The sequence below is a fragment of the Dipodomys merriami genome, unplaced genomic scaffold, assembly GCF_024711535.1.
Source record: "Dipodomys merriami isolate MVZ:Mamm:240054 unplaced genomic scaffold, mDipMer1.0.p SCAF_6, whole genome shotgun sequence".
Lineage (NCBI taxonomy): Eukaryota > Metazoa > Chordata > Mammalia > Rodentia > Heteromyidae > Dipodomys > Dipodomys merriami.
The window spans coordinates 4,276,430-4,283,616 of NW_027206179.1; the positions used below are offsets into that span (position 1 = coordinate 4,276,430).

The 7,187-nt window shown below is 44.5% G+C and overlaps 1 long non-coding RNA gene across 1 annotated transcript; it reads left to right on the plus strand.

Moving 5' to 3' along the window:
- The first annotated feature begins 211 nt into the window (after positions 1–211).
- On the plus strand, positions 212–3,297 carry LOC138813425 (uncharacterized). The gene is made up of 4 exons (XR_011367807.1): positions 212–299; positions 1,277–1,370; positions 2,079–2,205; positions 3,260–3,297. It is a non-coding gene; the product is annotated as an uncharacterized lncRNA (long non-coding RNA).
- Positions 3,298–7,187: the final 3,890 nt, after the last annotated feature.

Consider the following 7,187-nt stretch of genomic DNA (forward strand, 5'->3'; position numbering starts at 1 on the left):
GAGTTCAATCCTCCTCTCCTGACCCAGGAGTCAAGGCTAGGTTGCAAGGTTAACAACAGCTTGAATCCCTAGTGTTCATTCTGAGATTGGTAGAGCAGACCTGGGATGTGCAGCTAATCAAACGCATGACTGATTGTCTCTTGAATTTCTCCAACTTTATTTCTTTTAACCGTCTTCACCGAACAGCGCCAGTTTTAAAAACCATAATCGGAGCAGACATGATGGTACATGCATATAATCTCAGCAACTGGAAGACTAAGACTAGAGGATCTTGAGTTCCAGCCAGCCTGAGCTATCTAGTGAGTTCAAATCCAGCCTAATTCCGAAGTGAGACCTTGTCTCATCAAAATGGAGAACCAAAATAAATGTAAATGTGTCTTTAGGTGCCTTTCCATTAGATATGGAATGAAATCCAGTGTCCTGTTCTTGGCCCCCTCTACTTCTTTTCTTTCTTTTTCCTTTGTATGTTTCTCAGCTTTGTAATCCTTTTTGAAATAAGTTATCAATATCACTCCTATTTTGAGGTGTTGGTGTTGTTAATTCCCTTTTTGGGTAGAATCAACTTACTCTAATGCTACTTCAATATTTTTAAAATCTTTTCCTTCCAGAAGCCTGTCATCTTCTTCCTCATCCTCCTTATCCTCCCTGTTATCATGGTGCTCCTCCTCCTCCTCCATATCTATTTCCTCCTCCTCCTCCTATTCATTCTCCTTCTTGTTCTTTCTTCTTATCCCCCCTCCCTTTTTGGTGCCAGCATTAGGGCTTGAACTAACAGCTCAACTTGCTGTTCATTGGCTTTTTTGTTCAAGGCTAGCACTCTACCACTTGTGCCACAGCTACATTTCTGGCCTTTTGCTACTTAATTGGAGATAGGAATCTCACAGACTTTCCTTCTGGGGCTAGCTTTGAACTGTAATTCTCAGAACTGTCCTCATGTGTTAAAGGGAAGCCACCTTTCAGTTAAACTGAATCTCCTGCTTTATTTCCATCACATGTTGCCTGATTTTTTTTTTTAAATTGTCAATTATGTGCCTAGAACTAGGGCCCTAGGCACTGTCCCTGACCTCTTTTGCTCAAGGCTAGCAACTACCCCTTTGAGCCAAAGTGCCACTTCTAGTTTTCTGGTAGTTAATTGGAGATAAGAATTTCAGAGACTTTCATGCCCAGGCTGACTTCCAACTGTGATCTTCACATTTCAACCTCCTGAGCCACCAGTGCCACGTACCTGGTAGTTCTTTTTTATCATGTGTTCTTTATAATTTGCATATCTCACCAGATTATAAAAACCAGAAGATTCAGCACTTTACCTGCATTGGACCAGACTTTCTTCTTAGTGCCTAGAACAGCACAGATGATGTCACAAATTTTCTGTGAGTTAATTTACTAAATTTACTATGCATTTAAAAAGAAAATTGTTATCTTGACAATTCCTGACATTTCTAAATTTCTCTTCCATTTTAAGCATCTTTCTATTTCTGTGACACTTTTGTGCAAAAACACTCAGGATTATTTTTGGTGTTTTTTTGTAGGTTGTTTTTTTCTGTGTGTGTGTGTGTGTGTGTGTGTGTGTGTGTGTGTGTGTGTGTGTGTGTGTGTGTGTGTGTGTGTGTGTGCCAGTCTTGGGGCTTGAACTAAGGGCCTGGGCTCTGACCCCGAGCTTTCTTCTTCAAGGCTAGAGCTCTACAATTGGAGCCTCACCTCTACTTCTGACTTTTTTTTTTTGCTGGTTTACTGTATACAATAGTCTTGCAGACTTTCTGTCTGGGCTGGCTTTGAACCTCCATCCTCAGACCTTAGCCTCCTGAGTAGCTAGGATGACAGGCATAAGCCACCAGCCCCTGGAACTTTTTAAAAAATATCATTATTACTATTATTATTATTATTATTATTGTACAGAGGGGCTACCACTTCATAAGTCAGGTCCTGAGTACATTTCCTTTTTTAATTCTTTTTTAAATGTCACCCCTTCCTTCACTTTCCCTCACATCTCATACTTTGTTCAGACTTGATTATATGCATTTCAAGTGTTTAAATGTCAGGATGAAAACATTCTGATCCCAGCTATCCTTTGATTATAGAATGGGACAGATGATGAGCACTGAGCTGTTGTCTAAAATTGAAGAGTCAGGTGATCACTGTTCTGGGACAATTGTTGAGTCAGCATATTATATCCTCTAAGCACCATGGAAGATGGTGCTGGGCATGGTAAGTGCCAGACACTGTTAGAGCCTCATTCTTTTCTTTTCTCTTTTCTTTTCTTTTCTTCTCTTTCTTTCTTTCCTTCCTTCCTTCTTTCTTTTTTCTTTCTTCCTTCCTTCCTTTCTTCCTTCCCTCCTTCCTTTCCTTCTTTCTTTCGTCTTTTTTTGTTTTTGTGTTTTTCCAGTCCTGGGGCTTGAACTCAGAGCCTGGGCACTGTCCCAAGCCTCTCTGTGCTCAAAGCTAGCTCTCTACTACTTGAGCCACAGCTGCAGATCCAGCTTTTTCTGTTTATGTGGTACTGAGGACTCGAACCCAGGGCTTCATGCATGCTAGGCAAGCACTGTACCACTAAACTACATTCCCAGCTCTTTTTGTTGTTGTTGTGGGGCTTGAACTTAGGGCTTCAGTGCTGTCCTTGAGCTTTTCTGCTCAAGGGTAGCACTCTACCACTTTGAGCCATAGTACCACTTATGGTTTTGTGGTGGTTCATTGGAGTCTCATGGACTTCCTGCCTGGGCTGGCTTCTCAGATATCAGCCTCTTGAATAGCTCGGATTACAGGTGTAAGCCACCAATGCCCACCTTTTATGTCTTGTCTTACTATCAGTTCAAGCCTGAACACTGTCCCTGAGCTTTCTTGCTTAAGGCTAGCACTCTACCACTTGAGCTATAGCTCCACTTTTTTATTTGGAGAGGAGCCTCTCAGACTTTCCTGCCTGGTTGGCTTCAAACCACAATCTTCAGATCTCAGTCTCCTGAGTTGCTAGGATTACAGATGTGAGCCACCTGTGCCCAGCAATACTTACACATATATTTATAAGTTAGATCTGACTTCTGCATATGACAGACAGCATGCAACCTTTGTCTCTCTGTCTGACTTTTCACTTCACACAAATATTCCCCCTCTCATCTTGTCCTTTCCCTGAACAATATCATTCTTCCTGGTAGATGAATAAAATGCTGCATTCTGTGGGTGGTGAGTCAAATGCGGACAAAGGGGCGAGACTGGATAATGGTGTACTGGACAGAAGGATGTCAATCAGAGGCCTATCTCCCAACAGGAGCCCAGAATAGCACCACGGGAGGAGAAGAAGCTGTCCAGGATGGTGGAGGGAAGTGCCTGTCAACAGAAGGCAGGGAGGGGGAAAGTACATGGTGGAAGCATTCATGGAAACAGGCCCACACGCAGAATCTACCATGAGGAGTAGAGACTAAGAGAAGAGGACACGACACGTTTAGCCTGCTGGAAGGAGACGCAAGTGAAACCCCAAATCTTCCCATTCTAAGCCAGAAGGTTGTCCTGCCATCTCTGTGTCTCTACCGTGCCCCCTCTATTTTTCAAGGTGTGTCCTAATCTTTGGCCTGGAAAACAGAAGGAGGATGGGGTGGGGTCATTTTCTTGAAGCCATCTTCCTGCGTCTTGGCTTGGGCTTCAACAGATGTTGTGGTTTCTGTCAAACATATGTGTAGAAAAAAATGAATAGGATTTTTTTTTAGTAGGTAGGAAATATTTAAGGGAGGTGCCCAGATCACAAAAGCTTCTCCCTGGTGAATGAGAAGGGCTGCAGGGTGGGGCTTCCAGTTTTCTTGTTAATTGGTGAGGGAGCAGCCTGGATGCTCCCTGGAAGCCAGTGCCATGAGCTTGGACTTCCCAGACCCCAGAACTGTGAGGAAATGAATTTCTGGCCTTTATAAAAATTAACCCTCAGTCAACTATGCTGTTAAACAGCAGCAGAAACACTTATAATAACTTGCCTTGTGCAGATTATAAACCATGAGATACTGGGAGTAAAGGGCTTGTGCAGATTGCTTCACAGCGCCAGGTGCAAGAGGACTTGAAAGGTTGTTCAAGGTGCCCCACTGTGACCTTCAGGTTCTTCACTGTGACCTTCAACTCTGTGTTCCCTTCTCCACCATTTCCTGTTTCTCACTCCTCACCACTCTGGTAGCTTCCAGTTTTACTTTTTGTAAATTAGAAACCAAATTTTATCATTCCTTGGCTCAAAAAAAAAGACAAAGTTCCACCTTTGTCTTCAACATTAAAAGTTTTTTCGTATTTTTGGGGGGTGGGCAGTATTGGGTTTGAACTCGGGGACTCATGGTTACTAAATGGTCATGAAACCATTTGAACTTTGCCTCCAGCCATGATTTTTGCTGGTTACTTTGGACAGGGAGTCTAGTAAGCTTTTCTGCCCCAGCTGGCCTCAGAACCACAAACCTCCAGACCTCAGCCTTCTGAGTAACTAAGCTCTAATTATAGACACAACCCACCAGCATGTAGCTTAAAGACCAGTTTCTTGGTTTTCAGACTTTAAGAAACTGCCATTGCTTTTATTTTTTAACCTCACTCCCTTTTCACATCTTTCCCACTTATCTTCTCCTGCCCCTCGTGCTCACCCTGCATCCCGGCTTTGCTGCTGTGCCACAGCAAAAGTTCACTGATTTTTCTATCAGTCATTCAGCTTTTGTTGTCGTTGTTATTGTTGTTTTCTCCCCTTCCTGGAAAGCATTATTCAATTTACTGGCGAGTGCTGTTCAGCTCTGGCTTAATTAGGAATACAGGTGCGTGCACACACACATGTGAACACACAGGCATACAGCCTTAACTTGGGCACAAGGAAGAAGTCAACCATGAGCGTGAGGCTCTGTGGAGTGATGAGGCTGAGCCTCCAGCACCTCTGGCCCCTAGCTTTTCTCTCTGTCACTTCTCTTGTACTCTCTCCACCTATTTTAGTTTTAAGTGCATGTATGAACAAAAGCAAGAGTTTGCTTTGACCAGAATGGCCTATTTTTTTCCCTGCTGCCTCCAGCCCTCCTGGGGTCACCTCTAGGACAAACCATTCTGGCTTTAAAAGCCCTTGGAAACTGTCTCCCTCCAGATCCCTTCCTCTCCAGTGTTGCCTGCTTCCCTTTCAGTCTTGCTCTTCTTAAATAGTATTTCAAAGTCTCTGAGCCCACTTTTCTTCATGGGCTCTGATGCCCCACCTAGCTCTGGTCATTTAGGGAGGAGTATAAACACAACCTGCTTTGGCAAACCACCTCTGACTCACCTAGCCAGAGCCAGTTGGCTTTCCACTCTGTCAAATCTTGTCACTGGCATTTGTCTGTCCAGCTTGTGGGTGGCCACCTGTCTCTCTCATTGACATATGAAGCACCAGTCAGAGGTTTCCATTCAATGCTTGTTGAGTGAATGAACAATGGGAATAGTATGTGGAAGGGCAGAGCCCAGGAATTGATTAGTGTGGGAAAGAGCACTTGATGGGGGGGGGACAAAGGGAACAAAACAAGTGGATGAGACATAGAACGGATGGACAGCCCCCTCCACAATCCAGCACTGGACCTCTTGGCTCATTCTGGTCCACATGAGATATTATCTCTAAGGACTTAGGTTTCCGGCACCAAGAGCCCTAGCTGTGTGTGTTGCCACATTTTCAAGGTCTCAGTCCATTGTAGAGGGACCAATGGTTATGTCTGACAAGCAGGAGGAATGACTGAATAAAAAGCCTGGAGAGAGCTCATGGCTGTGCTTGTACAGGGGCCTTGAATATTGAGCCCCAGGGAGTTTGTTTTTAATCCTGTGAGGAAATGGAGAGCCATTGAATGGTTTTCTTGTATGTTTTAAGTTATTACTTTTTTCCTTTTGGAAGCCAAATATGTATTCATGTTAGGTTTTAGCTTTAAATTTTGGAATACTGATTGCTGGGGATTTGCAAGAAAATTTATATAATGAAGGCTCTGGTGCCTTAACCCCAAACTCTCCCAATATTTATGTCATATTATACCCACAGCACAGTATCCAAACCAAAACACTGGCCCTGGGGTGATCAAGGGTTGGGACTGTACAGCCTTTGGGCCATGAAACCATTTGGTGGTGTGTGACCAGACAGAGAAGTATGCTTCTTGTTGGTTGTCTATGGCCCATCTTAGTGTATTGATAATTCTGTATGGCCTACAAATGATATACATATGCAAATGGTCCAACTGGTCCTTGGTGTACCAAAAAAAAAAAAAAAAAAAAAAAGATTCCCCACCCTGGCTCTTGAGTTTACAGCACTTCCTTAGATCCAACCAGTGTATGTATGGTTTACTGGACATAATTTCTGTGTGTGCATAGCTTGAGGCAATCTTATCCTGGGCCTAGTCATCTTTTTTTCTTTTCTTTTCCATTCCTGGGGCCTAAACTCAGGGTCTGTGCAGTGTCCCTGAAGATTTTTATTTTTTTGCTCAAGGCTGGTGCTCTGCCACTTGAGCCACACAGCTCTACTTCTGGCTTTTTGCTGGTTCATTGGAGATAAGAGTATTAGGGACTTGCCTTCTTGGGCTGGCTTCACACCATAATCCTCAGACCTCTCGCCTTGTGAGTAGCTGGGATAACAGGCGTGAGCCAGTGGTGCCTGGTGTGGGTGTGGTTACAGTGGATTCTCCACTATCATCACCACAGCGATCCCCTTACCCCAAGCAGGGTATAGGACATGGAAACTTCCAGCTCCTGTGTTACCTTTGCCTCCTGAAAGTGGCAGACAATGGAGCTGAGGCTTCGGGAGGTCATCTGGGGGACACAGAATCTAAAGTTCCTAGAACAGTGAATCACAATGAGGAGAAAGCCAGCCACCCTCCATCAGTCTATATGTCCATCTGTCCATCCTGGCAGTCTGATGATTGTGGGTATTCACATGGCCTGCCTTGGCTGACTTAAGCCTAGAAGAAGGTGGGAGAGGAGGCAGGACAGCAGGAAGTGCTGTGTGCCCACAAGCTAGGGAGTTGGTGGGGAGGGGGCTCTGCCGATACTCATGCAGGTCCCCATGATACCTGGCCCTTTGGTGGCAATGATGAAGGGCACACAGAGATCCATCAAGACCTTTTCTTTGCTGGGAGTCTATCTTTGAATAGTGGGCTTGGTCCAAATTGGTCTTGGGGAACAGCCAGGGAGCTTGAGGGAAAACTGTGAGAGAGGGAGGAGTTGGCGAGCTGGGGACCAGTCAGTCAGTG